Source organism: Beta vulgaris, chromosome 1 (assembly GCF_026745355.1).
Source record: "Beta vulgaris subsp. vulgaris cultivar EL10 chromosome 1, EL10.2, whole genome shotgun sequence".
NCBI classification, from domain to species: Eukaryota; Viridiplantae; Streptophyta; class Magnoliopsida; order Caryophyllales; family Amaranthaceae; genus Beta; species Beta vulgaris.
The window spans coordinates 3,940,030-3,955,025 of record NC_079202.1 but is presented as its reverse complement, the minus strand read 5'-3'; positions in this window follow the sequence as shown (position 1 = coordinate 3,955,025).

Here is a 14,996-nt window from a genome sequence, read left to right as displayed (position 1 = left end):
ACTTGACGCGGATGGTTTCATTGAGTGGCTAAGAACCGTGGAACGAGTTTTTGATTACAAGCAAGTTCCCGAAGAAAAGAGGGTTAAACTTGTTGCATTGAAGCTACGCAAGTACGCCTCTACTTGGTGGGCTAGTGTATGCACCAAGAGAGAAAGGATGGGCAAGGAGAAGGTGAGAACGTGGGAGAAAATGAGGAAACTCCTCAAGCAAAAATTTCTTCCTACATACTATGTTCAAGAGAACTTTGCTAAGCTCCACCATTTGCAACAAGGAACTTCGAGTGGAGGACTATGCTCGAGAATTTGAAGCCTATTTGATGAAGTGTGATGTGAGGGAGGATGAACCACAAACTTTGGTTCGTTTCCTTGGAGGATTGGAGCCTCAAATAGCCAATGTAGTGGAGCTTCACGCCTACACTACATTAGAGGAGTTAGTCTTATTAGCCCAAGGTGGAGCGCCAACACAAACTAAAGGCAAAGGTAAATGGGAAGCCTCACGCACCTTTACCAAAACCACACCATATCCTAAGCCAACTTCTACAACTTAAAAGCCTAACCAACCTACCTCTTATATCCTAAACCAAACACAAAACCCGACACTATTCCTTCCTTAGGCAAGGCACCAAGGAGATGTTATAGGTGCCAAGGACTAGGGCACATTGCAACTGAGTGTCCTAACAAGAAGGTGATCAGCCTTGCGGAATATGAAGCCTTGGAGGATGTATTTGCTGATCAAGAAGAGGAGGAGGAATCCGGAGAGGAGTATGAAGAAGGACGAGTTGTTGGGCCAGATGAAGGTGAATGCTTGGTGGTGAGACGCAACCTTAGTAGTCTACCTATCCAAGAGGACCAGCTCCAAAGAGAAGCTATCTTTCACACTCGATGCACCATTGGAGGAAAGGTATGTTCATTGATTATAGATGGTGGAAGTTGTACCAATGTTGCTTCTCAAACTCTTGTAACTAAGCTTAATTTAACAACCAACCCTCATCCCGCACCTTATATAATTCAATGGCTTAATCAAGGAAAAGGATTACATGTAACTTCACGAGTTTTACTTTCCTTTAGTATTGGTCGAACATATGAAGAGGAGTTGTGGTGTGATGTAATTCCCATGGACGCTTGTCATGTGCTCCTTGGACGACCATGGATGTTTGATAGAAGAGTGAATCATGATGGCTATAAAAACACTTATTCCTTCACAAAAGATCACAAAAGAATCACCCTTACCCCTCTCATTCCCAAGCTACCCGACAAACAAAGCCATCAAAACAAGAAAACCTTATCCCTCACCACTTTGATGAAATCTGATTATCAAGAATACAACTCATTCAAGGAGTTGATTTTGAGTGGCCTAGACGACATACCAACACCACAAGAGCCAACACACCCTTTACTCACGCCTTTACTTGATCAATATGCTCACGTCTTTCCACCACAAATACCCCCTGGCCTACCTCCAAAGCGTGACATACAACATAAAATCGACCTTATCCCCGGTGCTAGCCTTCCCAACAAACCAGCCTATAGGACCAACCCTAAGGAAACCGAGGAGATTAGGAGGCAAGTGGAGGAGTTGTTATCTAAAGGAATGATTCGAGAGTCATTAAGCCCTTGTGCTGTACCTACCTTACTTGTTCCAAAGAAGAATGGAGAATGGCGCATGTGTGTTGATAGTAGGGCCATCAATAAAATCACCATTAAGTATCGTTTTCCTATCCCTAGGTTAAATGATCTATTGGATGATTTACATGGTGCTAAGGTCTTCTCTAAAATAGACCTAAGGAGTGGTATCATCAAATCCGAATACATGAAGGAGATGAGTGGAAAACAGCCTTCAAAACAAAGGAGGGTTTGTATGAATGGCTAGTGATGCCTTTTGGCTTGTCGAATGCTCCAAGCACTTTCATGCGGCTTATGAACCAAACTTTGAAGCCATTTTTGGGTAGATTCGTGGTAGTCTACTTTGATGATATATTGGTTTTTAGCCAAACTGAGATGGAACATGTGGGGCACTTGCAACAAGTGTTCGAAGTGCTTGAAGGAGAAAAACTCTATGGAAACTTGGAGAAATGCCATTTTTTTTCTAACCAAGTAACTTTTCTTGGCTTTCTAGTCTCTCATGCAGGTATTGAAGTAGATGAAAGAAGGTCCAAGCCATCCAAGATTGGGCGGTTCCTAGCTCCATCTATCAAGTTAGGAGCTTCCATGGATTAGCTTCCTTCTATAGGAGGTTTGTTCGAGACTTTAGCTCCCTCATGGCACCAATCACCGAGCTAACCAAGTTGAAGCAATTCCAATGGAATGATCAAGCCCAAGCTGCCTTTGAAGAAATCAAGAGGAGGCTCACTACGGCTCCTGTTCTTGCTCTTCCAAACTTCGAAGATATCTTTGAAGTAGAGTGTGATGCATCCGGAGTAGGTATTGGGGCAGTTCTCTCTCAAAATGGACGACCACTAGCCTATTTTAGTGAGAAGCTCAACGAGGCAAAACGCAAATATTCCACCTATGACAAGGAATTCTATGCCCTTGTGAGATCCCTTGAACATTGGCGCCATTACTTGATAGCCAAGGAGTTTATTCTTCATTCTGACCATGAGGCTCTCAAGTACCTTCAAAGCCAACAAAAGCTTCAACCTAGGCATGCTAAATGGGTCGAGACTATTCAAGCTTTCCATTTTGTAATCAAACACAAATCTGGGAAGATGAATAAAGGAGCTGATGCTTTATCAAGGAAGTATGCATTGCTAGGATCCATGAAAGGTCGAGTCATTGGCCTTGAAGTATTGAAGGAAGATTACAAAGATGATCCTGATTTTGGTGACTTATGGGAGAAATGTCAAATTCATGCTCAAGGAGACTATCACATCTTTGATGGTTTTCTTTTCAAAAGAACCGGTTGTGCGTGCCAAAGCATAGTGTTCGAGAAACTCTAATCAAGGAGTTCCATGAAGGAGGCCTAGCAGGGCATTTCGGCATTGAAAAGACTACAACAATGGTGAGTGATTACTTTTATTGGCCAAAGCTAATGCGTGATGTTGAGTATCTCATTCGAAGGTGTTTAGTGTGTCAAAGAGCTAAGGGTCATTCTCTACCCCAAGGCCTTTACATGCCATTACCAACTCCTCAAGCACCTTGGGAAGATATAAGCCTCGACTTCATCACAGGGCTGCCAAGAACTCAACACCACAAGGATGCTATCATGGTGGTCGTTGATAGATTCTCAAAATGGCTCACTTTATTCCAAGCCATACCACTCATGATGCGGTTCAAACAGCATTGTTGTACTTCAAAGAGGTAGTTCGCCTCCATGGAATCCCTCGAAGCATGGTAAGTGATAGAGATACAAAGTTTTTAAGCCACTTTTGGTTAACTTTGTGGAAGAAAATGGGAACCAAGCTCAAATTCAGTACTTCTAGCCACCCTCAAACGGATGGCCAAACTGAGGTGACCAATCGCACCTTAGGTACTTTGCTTAGGGCATTGGCTACCAAGAGTCCTCGTCAATGGGAAGACATGCTTCCTCATGCAGAGTTTGCATATAATCGAGTTCCTCATAAGGTCACAGGTTTGAGTCCTTTTGAGATTGTCTATGGCATCAACCCTTGCACTCCTCTTGATCTCTCCCCTTTGCCTATTCACAACAAATTCAGTCAAGTCGCTCATGAACGAGCCAAGGAAATCAAGAAGCTACATGAGGTAGTTCGTGCAAGGATTATCAAAGCAAATGAAACACTTAAGCGACGTATGGACAAGAAGAAAAAAGATGTACAATTCAATCCAGGAGATTTAGTTTGGATCCATTTGCGCAAGGAACGATTTCCCTCAAAGAGACGTTCCAAAGTCAGTCCTAGAAGTGATGGTCCATTTAAAGTTCTTGCCAAGGTGAATAATAATGCATACAAGCTTGAACTTCCTGTGATTATGGAGTCTCCGCAACATTCAATGTAAGTGATCTTAGTCCTTTTTATGAGGATGAAGGTTCTATTCCAAGTTTGAGGTCAAACTTCTCTCAAGAAGAGGAGGATGATGGCGTGGCCTCTTCATTGCTTCTTGTTAAGGACTACAAGTTCATTAGTGTGGTTGGAGAAACCATTCATTCTATCTTTCAAAGTCCGGTTCTTACTAGCATTGATTCTTCCTTAGAGTCCTTTGTTAGTATGGTTTCTTAGTGCTTTATTTTCTTTCTTGTTCTTAGAGATTGAATAAGTTAGAGTTTTTGTTTTATCCGGATTATGTAAGTGATTGATGTAATCAGTTAGCTATGTAATTCATTCGAGTAGGATGTAATGATATGCAATTAAGTTACTACAAACAAGGAGTGTATGGAGGGCGTGGCGTAGAACGTGCAAAAGAAGTGGAAGGCTTTTGAATCACTTAGCATGGACGTGTGAAGTGGCAGCCAAGCATCTTCATCAAACTCCCTTGATTGTAGGAAGGTGGGACGTGCATCATGGAGATTATAACTAACTTTCAAAGGGGCGTGCAACATGCTGAAGAAGGCGCCTTATTTGTAGGAGTTAGTTGCTAGGATTTTCAGCTTTCTAGTTGTTAGTTAGTACCGGTTAATAGTACTGTTAGTGGCCCTAATTTCGTGGCTTATTTCTTTTATTCTAATTACGAAAAACTTCAGTTGTAATACTTAGGTTGTACTATAAAAGCAATTGAGATCAATGAGAACAACTAGAGAATTTTATGACTGAAAAACCGTGAGTATTCACACTTGTCTTCATTTCGTTTCTTGGATTGGAAACACTTGAATTCGCCTATGCTTGACTAACCTTAGCAAGTTAGTTTGTGATCTTAGGACCTTTTAGATTGCTTGGTGGTGTGACTTATCCAAGTAGTTTAGAAGTTGCTATTCAATCAACCTTGTGGATTCAAGTCGTTGTTTGTCTAATTTATCCCATTACCCTCCAGGCTCAGTGCCATGCTCAGTGCCACGCTCAGTGCCATTGCTAGTTGAAAACCTTTTAAACTTGTATACTTCGAGTGTTACTCCAATTATACAACACCTTCTAATTAACTTTTGCCTCCATATTCTGCAATATGTACTATATCTCCTAATAGATAATAAAATCGTTATTTCTCTGCTCGTGGATATAGCTAACACATTATTAGTGAACCATATTAAATTCGTGTGTCGATTGTCCTTGAATTCTTCGTTGATTAATTGCTTTCGTTATAAACTTATAACAATGAGAAAGGCCTAACCCGTACATATTATTTCATCCTACTTGTGTATTTTTTTAGTTGCGTCATTTGCTTCTTTACATTTGTCGAAACACTTCTTTGAACGTTAATATCTCTTATTAGGTGTAAGTAAAAATTCTAAAATTTTGATATTTGAATTCCTCGCATGCAGAAGAATCAAACAAGACCCTACTTGACTATATTTTTTCTTATGTAATGATGGGAGGTGGTATATAATCAATCTATCCAATGTAAATTCGGATGTTTTATAATTTGTAAATTTTACTTCTGACCATTGTAATCACTATATTCCCTTTGCTAATTGATAGTAATGATTCTTTTTTGGACTACTATGACGTCAAACTGAAGAGGAAAATAAATCTAACATGCAAATAAAAAAGCGTTAATTATATCGATGACTCGGTTGTCCCTCTTCATCTTCTTGGCCTCATCTTGAGGGTGCAAGGCCTATTTTACTTTTAAGACTGAGCAATTCAAGTACTTGCTTTGTTCGTCTATAATTCTTATGGTTGCCAATCATACTCCTGTTTGCTAGAATTGCTACCTACATTCTCCTTTGTTAATCTATGTGTAAATAGACCTGTTCCATCATTTTATTCTTAATATTAATATGATCTTTTCCGGATTACATTCCTTTCCACCTAGGTAGATACTATTTTATTTGTTGAGCTACGTTCATCCTATAATTTGTGTCCTAATACTTGGCCATGTTCGCTAAAAGAGCTACCTACATCCAGCAAAATGATGATACTTGTTCTCACTATGTGTTAATTATGTGTATGAGCTTAGAGTATGTCTTCTGGGTCAAAATAGATGTGAGCAGTGTTTTAGTTCTTTCCTCGATTATATAATAACATTTTTTTAAACACGACTGGAAGTTTTCTAAAATTTGATTTAGGAAATATTAAGATTTCTTATAGATAGGTATATATATGTGGTAGAGTTTAAAATAGACTTTATGAAATGGAGTGGTATCCACGTATTTTCAATTGGTATCATAAAGGACGCTGAATAGTACCAATCTCTGTTATATAAGTGAAACGGGTGTAAGATGGTATCCTCCTTACAAAAAATATGATATACGCTTGATGAATTTAAATTGCCATATATATTGAATAATTGTTTCTTCTTCCTATATATATATATATGTGTATATATATGTGTATATATATATATATATATATATATTGAACAAGTTAACAATGAAATTGAATTTTAAATTTTAATTAATTAAATATTAAATTAAGGAGAATGGTTTCCTCTTCTTACATATGTATGAAGAACTCTGATCAAAAATTAAATTGGCAATATAACTTGATGAGTGACACAATCAAAAGAAAAATAAAAACTTGAATTTCATATTAATATACTGATTATATTTTAAAATATAAATATTAATTATTATTCGGTCGCCTCTATTATATAAAGCAAACTCTTCCACTTTATTCATATTCAATAATTGAATTTTATATACAAGTTCTTCCAATTTATTAATATAACTTTATCGTGCATTAATTAAAAGAGTAAATACAACCTACTGATAATATAACCAAACCTAAGCCAAGCAAACAAACCTAAAGGAGCTTTATGAGCTCATACATTCCACGTAAACACAAAATTAATTAAAACCGATAAAAAGTCCCTTAGAAACGAGGGCATCGCTAGTCAGTGCTTGTGATGGTGGATTCCAACCTCGGATAGCTGATGGAAGTGGAAGAAGAAGCGGATGACATTCACGATCGGGACAACGAACAACCAACAGCGAGCGTCGCGTCACGCCGCATGAGCAATCCCAAAAATTTGATATCTCTTGGGATGCTGGGCTCATAATCGTTTGAAGAGTCATACTCCATTGTGACTCATTTCTCTCGTTCGAGAGTAATTCAGGTTTATCCATGAGGTAGGAGAACCGCATATGAGCGGACGTGCTGAAAACCCCTAGATGCAACTGCGGTGCCGCATTCAGATTTGAAGTTGTCAAGGCAAGGACCGTTAAGATGAATGTCAAGCTAAAAATAGAGCCAAACAAGTTGAGCTCTTGAACACACCTCCAGTTTGCAAAACCGAAAAACATACGTCCCAACCATGAAAACTTTCACCGTCCCGTCAATGATCAAAACTTCTTGAGTCACTTTGTCCCTTAGCACAAATTCCCAAAAAACTACATATTCTATTGTTGCAACCGTGAACCACCAATCCTGACCCAAATGACAAACACTTGTGGATGGCAACAACGAACCACTGACAACATTTTTAGCAAGTCGAAAAAAACGAAGCACTTTTATTATTCGGAGATTCAACATGCATTTTAAGAAAAAAAAACCGAACATACTGATGATAAGTCATATTTATATACTACCTCCGTTTCTTAATAAGTGCAACATTTCCCTTATTTGGAATAGTCACAATAAGTGCAACCAAGCTCAAAATGGTAAAAAAAGTTCAATATTATTACAAATATGCCACCAAAAAGCAAGAGGGGACCACAACTTTTTTGTTTCATCACTTGAATTACTCTACTTTATTGTGATCCCAACTTTCTCTCTCTACCTTCCTTGGTATTCCCCCACTTTCTCTATGTTGCACTCATTAAGAAACGAAGGAAGTATATTTTTTGGTTGCATATTAGAGCATTTAGTTTCATATTTAGGTTCATTATTGCATCATATATTCTTAAGTTATGTTGTTCTACTCCTATTCGGTATGTTTTCTTGTTTCTGATGAATTTCAGGTAATGAGAACGTAGTTGGAATAAGATTAGCTAATCTTGAGGATTAGGAGCACTTGGAAGGAAGCTACAATGCATAAGGATCATCATGGATATTTTATAATACGAGTTTAAGTGGAAACAAAGCGGAAAATCATTAGAAGAAATGTGAAAAAGAGTTATGTCTACTCTTCTAGTCATAACTTTCAATGTGATTCTTATAATCTAGTAATTCTAGCAAATTTAGAAACTAAACTTTAAGTGCTTTCCAACGATAGGTGGCACGCCCCGAGGAGTCTTCTATTCAATGAGTTATGCCTTTTCAAAGTTGGAACTGTTTATGTTAGAATTTGTTTTTGCACGCACAGATCACTAATTTCGCCCATTTAATGATATTTCGACTTATCTTTTCTTGGAAATTACTGTCTAGTCATATTATGTTACCTAGTATTAGTTATATTAGGTTTTCATTCTTTCTTGCTCCTCCTTTCTTAGCACGTTATTTCTGTATTCTAGGTTTAAGTTTAGTTTTCTTACCTTCTTCCTTTTCCTCTCTAGTTTTTTAGTAAACCTTAGTTATTATTCTTCATCATTAATTCAGGAGTTTATTATTTTCATCTTTTTTCTTTCATTGATTTCTTTGGTTATGTTTTACTTGGTAGATGTAGTTTTTATTCTTTGATTCATGATTGAGTAGTCTTAATTTCTAGGGTTTAGGAATCCATGTTAATATGATATGATTATTGATTGACATTTATTGATGGTGTAATTAGTTACTTATATCTCTAACGGCCCGTTTGGTAGTCGTTAATAAATTGCGGTAATAGGAATGAATTTTTAAGTGTAATTTTATTAGGGAAGCACCCTTAAAATCTCCATGGGGAGGCGTTTTTTCTCCATGGACAAGCAATATCACCCCTAAACTTGTGTTTTTGTCTCTAAGGAGAAGCAATTTTCATTACCACTCATTACCATCCTACAAGGTGGTATTGGATGGGAATGAAAATTCAAGAAGGAAAGTGGACACTTTAGGATAAATTAGCATTACCATGGGAATGAACAATGATATTTTTCACAAATTTACACACAAATTCATTCCCATTACCACCATTTATGACCAACTACCAAACGGGCCGTAATTGATTATTGTTTTAATTGTTAATATTGCAATCTGATCAATTGTTTGATTAAATATTGCTAATATCGAGTCATAGACCGAGCGATAGTACTCTTTAGAGGCTTACCTACAATTAGCAAATCTGATTTGACTGTGTTAAGACCCGCCCGTAGGATTAACCTGTGCTCAAGATATCTGATTAATTGAACAATTGATGATATTTTGATAGATTATATATAGTTATAAACATGGTAACCATTACCCTAGATCCTTTTTAGTTTGATTAGATTAGAACTTTAATTCGAATATTTATGATCTTGTTTAGTTTCTCGATACCTTAGAAACTAGATTAGAACGACCATCTTTCTGTGGAGTCGATCCTACTTACCCTACTATATTGTTAGAATGTTTTGCATTATTTTTGATAGGTGAACGACATCTTATTAACTAACATCAAACATAACTAGTTGGAGAGCCCAATAACCTGGGGGACGGGGGAGGGGAAGCCCGACACTAACCAGAGGGGAGGGGAATGGGGGGGTCCGACACTAACAGGGGGGAGGGGAAAGGGGAGCTCGATACAAAAATAGGGGAGGGGAAGGGAAGGGGGAGTATGACATTGAGTTCAAACAGGGATTGGGAAGGGAAGCCTAAAAGCTAAGACTTCAAGCACCAAAAACTAGGGAACGAGGAGAGGGAGTTAACCTTATTGACAAACTAAAAGACCATGGAGAGGAAGGGATGGGAACGCAATGGACAACAATACTGGACGAGAACCTCACGACGGGACTACCTTGTAGTGGGCAACACAACTACGGGGAAGGGGAGGGTTGATGGGGTTACAGGGAAGGGGGGGATGATGCAACTGTGGGGGAGGAGGAGGGGGAGGGGGAGGGAGGACCAATGTCGACAAACTGGGGATGGGGAAGAAGGGTCGACGCCGGTATACATGGGAGGGTGAAGAGGCGGGGAAGGAGAACAAGGGGAAATGGATCGACTGGGACGTGTAGTTGAGAACTAAACTACGAGTGAGCCTGTTATCAGGAGCTAGGCTCGCCGGTGATGAGGGTAAGATGCCGGCCACTGCTGAGCCTAGGAATGTTTGCACCGGGGGTATGTTTTTAGGTTTAGGGTTGGGAGGGTTTAGAGAGAGCGCCAAATGAGATTCCTTCTAATGTGATTAGTCAAATATTTACGGGATAAAAAATATCGTAGTTCAGACTCAAATAAAACTGTCAGATTACTTTGAATTCCATCTTCTATGTAGTGTATTCTTATTCGTATGTTTCAAATTCTAAATATCATTAGTACGACCTTGACATTTTCATTATATAGCTTATTTCTCCATAAAAATTCTCATTTGTAGATCTATATTTTGATGTTTACATTTGGTAATTGGAAAAATAAATCAATATCATTGGTAAACCCTATATTTAGGTGCCTGATGCTTTAAATTTATTGCTAAATAACCACAATATATACTGTATGATATTAGGTTAAATCTCATTAGTTATTTGAAGCCACAACTGAGAAATGCGTTCCGCCACTTCAAATGAGCACCCGAAAGAAGACTCTTGAGCATCCACTTAATTTTTATTTTTTTTTTGGTATCTTGAGCATTCACTTAAGTATATATTTATAATTGCATACTTTAGAATATGATTTTTTAATATGATTTTTCCGTTATTATTATTTATAATATTTTGACTTTTGCACTATTTATATATTTACTTTGACATAAAATTTGTAAATAGTATATAATACAAATTTTAGCATATAAGGTACGGTTAAATTTATCTCAATAAATATTTACAAGTTTCACCTTTTTATAATTTTCACAACTATATACATAGAGATATTAATAATTAAAATTGTATATCAACAAATGTAAAAATTAAAACGTTACAAGTAAAAAAAAATGAAAGAAGTATATCGCAATATTTATTACATATATGATGTAAAAGATACAATTTTTATTAGAATTACTTAAGATATACGAACAAAAATATTACGTATGTACTTTTGCTTCTTTCATTTTATCCCCATTTATAGCATGGATATAAATTCTAGTAATACCAATAATTTTGATATGACCATAGATGATAAAATCTTATATTAATATTATTGTTATGTTTTGTAATCATTTCCACTATTGCAATTATAATAATTATTATTACTATCTTGAAGGTAGATATACACTAAAGGACCCTCACAAATGATTAGTTTGTACAATTCTTAGTAAACACTGCTTCTAGTTAAAGCTTATTAAAGGGCAAATCCTTGTAAACTATGCTTAGTCATGAAGGACAAGAGAAACCCATGAATGATTATAGCACATGCATATAGCATAGTTAGGCGGGCAAACCATGCTTTTCTTTTCCCTTTGAATGATCTTCATTAAGTGTACATAGAATTGCTCTAAAACCTTTTTTGCATAATATATGTCTATAACACACATTTATATAGATAGATTCTTAGGACATCCATGATAGCGCTACATTTCCCGGAGCCTATCAGTAGAGAGAGAATTTGAGAATAATCTCTGCATTACAAATTAACAATTAGAGAAACAGATATAATTTATAAGCTCAAATGTTTGGGCATCCATTTCAACCTCACAAGCAAAAGTCACAATCTTGCCAAAATAACAACTTCTCAGCAATGAAGATCTTCAACCGGTTTCGGAAGGTTTTGCTGCGGTTCATATTCCCTTTTCCGTCAAAAAACGGCGTTGCTCCGGCCACTTCTGACGGTTTCATGTCTCGGAGACAGTCGTGCGACCGCCCGGAACCTCCAAAGACATCATGCAGTTCCTCCTATTATTCACCCAACTCCCATTATTCGGAAGCTATTGCTGATTGCATTGAGTTCTTTAATAAATCTTCTCAAGAAGTATGTGTCAATAATAGAAATCTAGATTTGGTGGTCTGATTAAGTACTACTGCTACTGTTTTATATTCATGCAAATAATAATATTTTGTAATTTGTATGTGCCAGTATGATAGTATTATTTAACATGATGCATTTGAGATTTCTTTGCTAATGTTAAATAAATGTAGTTTGGTTTTAGGACAACATTGGTTAATCTTTGGTTAGTTTCGATTAATTTATACACCCTCCGTTCCAATCTAATTCCAACAGTAATCCTGTAAACATTTGTTGGTATTAATCGTAACACCATCACCATGAGGTAATTGATGCTATTTTTAAGTGCATAAATAGTCTTGCAAAAGAAGAGATAACAAGAAATATTTAAATTTCGTGTGGTCCGTAATGCAAGAAAATTCATCTAAGCCTAAAATAATTAAGCTAGCTAGGATAAGTTTTGCAGCCAAGTCAAGGACTAAGGGAGGAAATTTCTACCAAAAAGGAGGGAGACACTCCATCTTTACAACGTCGGTTGAGGTGCTCTTACACCAAGTCAAGGACTAAGGGAGAGAAAATCTTAACTGCACCAAATACCCATAGTTTTAGCGATGTGATACAATCACAGTGATCCGTATGCGTACATCTACAATTGCCTTCGTGGTGGCGTGAGGTACAACCAGCGCCTTGTAGATGGGTGCAAATTTGAAGGTGCGCATGTTTGTGTAATGAGTTTGGTGCACACATATCTAAAAGCGAGAAAATATAAATGAAACGTGCGAGTCAGTTTTTTTTTAACCAAAAAGGGATTTAAATTAACCGATAAAAAAGTTCATTACAACCGTCATAGCAAGCGATATAATTGTAGGAGTTACAATTTACAAATTGTTAACTCAAACAATTATAAGAATTATATTAAGGAGAAACTGATATGGGTTACAACCCAATAATATGTTTCTCTTGTATATATCTTTCAAATATCTGACTTCTCCCATCTATGTCTCTCCTTTCTTTGTTTCTCTCTTATTCTTTCTTTTCTTCATCTTTCTTATTTCAATGAAATAATAATTATACATATATATAATTTATGATTTACTAAACAAATAAAGGATTAAACTAATTTTCATTTTAAACCATTATCTAATTTAAACAAAAGTTATTAAAAGTAAACTAATTGTAGTAATGCTAAATTAAAGTTTGATTTTCAACACACCCCTCAAGCTTCAATTGTCATTCCAAGCATTTCCCTTAATCTTTTGAAAGTATCATGAGACAATGGCTTCGTAAAATATCCGCAATTTGCTCTCTGGTATTACAATACTCGAGGACGATCATGCCTTGCTTTACTTGGTCTCGAAGAAAATGAAACCTCGTATCTATATGCTTGCTTCTTTCAGTTGTACCGGATTTTCAGCAAGTTTTATAGCTGACATGTTATCGACATATATTTTAATCGGTCCATCTTGAATATGATCAGGTTCCTGCAAGAGATTTCTTAACCATACTGCTTCTCCTACAGCAGATGATGGGCGGCAAACATGGACCGGGCTAGTGGCGTTTTCAGGCCCGTAGAGGCTACCGAACGGTACTAGAGCTCCCTTCTTCCCAAAAAGATTTCCGGAGAGGGTTCACCTTCGTCTACTTTGGTGGAGAATGGGGGGTGTTGATTGTCCCCCCGACAGTTGAGTCAAATGATGAGCTCAACTTTCGAGTGCCTGAATTAGTTGATGATGAAGCTGTGGCTGCCTGCTACATGCAGCTTGAGTCAAAAATAGTGAACGGAGGGGAGATCTTCGTGGCTGGAAATTGGTTGCCCAGTTGTCGGCTTTTCAAGAACGAACACTTCCTGGCCGTAATGGGGCTGAGTCCGGCCTTCCCCAAGGGTAATTTGGCGGAGAGGGTCCGGTTTGCATGTTAAGTTTTGTTGATTATTGTTATTTTTCTGACTCTTTTCAATTTTGCAAAGTCTTCACTTGGTTATTTGAGGGAAACTGATCTTAAAATGGTCGAATGCCTCACTTATGCGGCCTTCAAAGCAGTTCGGATCAGGGTCGAGCTGAACTCTAAGGCGATGAAAAAGCTTGCTGCTCCAAAGATATTTTTTGGCCGACCGACTAGATGTTGCATTTTTTGATGTGTTTGCTTGATTTTTGCTAACATTTCTTGATTTCAGGATCCGGCCAAGCCTAAGCCGAAGAAGCGCACGGAGCGCGCTGAGGACAAGGTAGCTCGGACTGTGAGAGCCTTGGCTAAGGCCCGAGTTGAAAAGGAATCAACAAAGAAAGCCAAGAGTGACATTTTAGTCGAGGTTAACAGCCCAAGGGTCAGCTCCAAAGCTGGGGAGACCGACATATTTTTTCCATTATTCCGACTTCCGCCCTCTGAGGAGTTCGGGCTACATTCCACAATCTCCTTCTCTTGCTCGGCTGGTGGAAGATCAGTTTGCCGAGGACGCACCTGTCCTTTTCACCGAGTTGAGAAAGGCACAAAAATAAAAGGCTGAATGAAGCCATCAAGATCATTTGCACAGAGACAAACGAGCTCTACCGCTCATGGCTCAACGTAAGTCCATGTTGCGAGTGCTTCTTTTTTTTTATTTCTGCTTTTCTTGGTGATAACTTTTCTTTATTTTGATAGTTCTCCATCCGCATGTCCAACGTGGTGGAAAACTGAATAGCTTTGTTCTACGAGGTCAAAGATCTAACGCAGAAAGAGAAGAAGCACTTCACCGACTTGAGCAAAGCTGAAAATGCTCAGCGAATCGCTGAGTCCAAATTGGATGATGCTAAGAGGGCCATTAAAAGTCGATGATGATAACCTCAAGGCTGAGGAGGCCACGTAGGCAAAGACGAACGTGGACCTCATAATGGAGAAGGATGGGGCTGTCATTGCCAAGGTCGATGCTGAGGCCAAGGTTGCGAAGGCGCAGGCTGACTTGGATGGGTTAAATTCAGGTTGAAGACAGCTGAGGCAAAGTTCGCTTAGGCCGAGGAGAAGGCCATCTGGTCCAAGGATCAGTGGTCCGAACACTGGCCAACCACTCAATCCTGCGATGATTATACTGCAAAGGTCGGCCAGGTGTCCCACAGGATA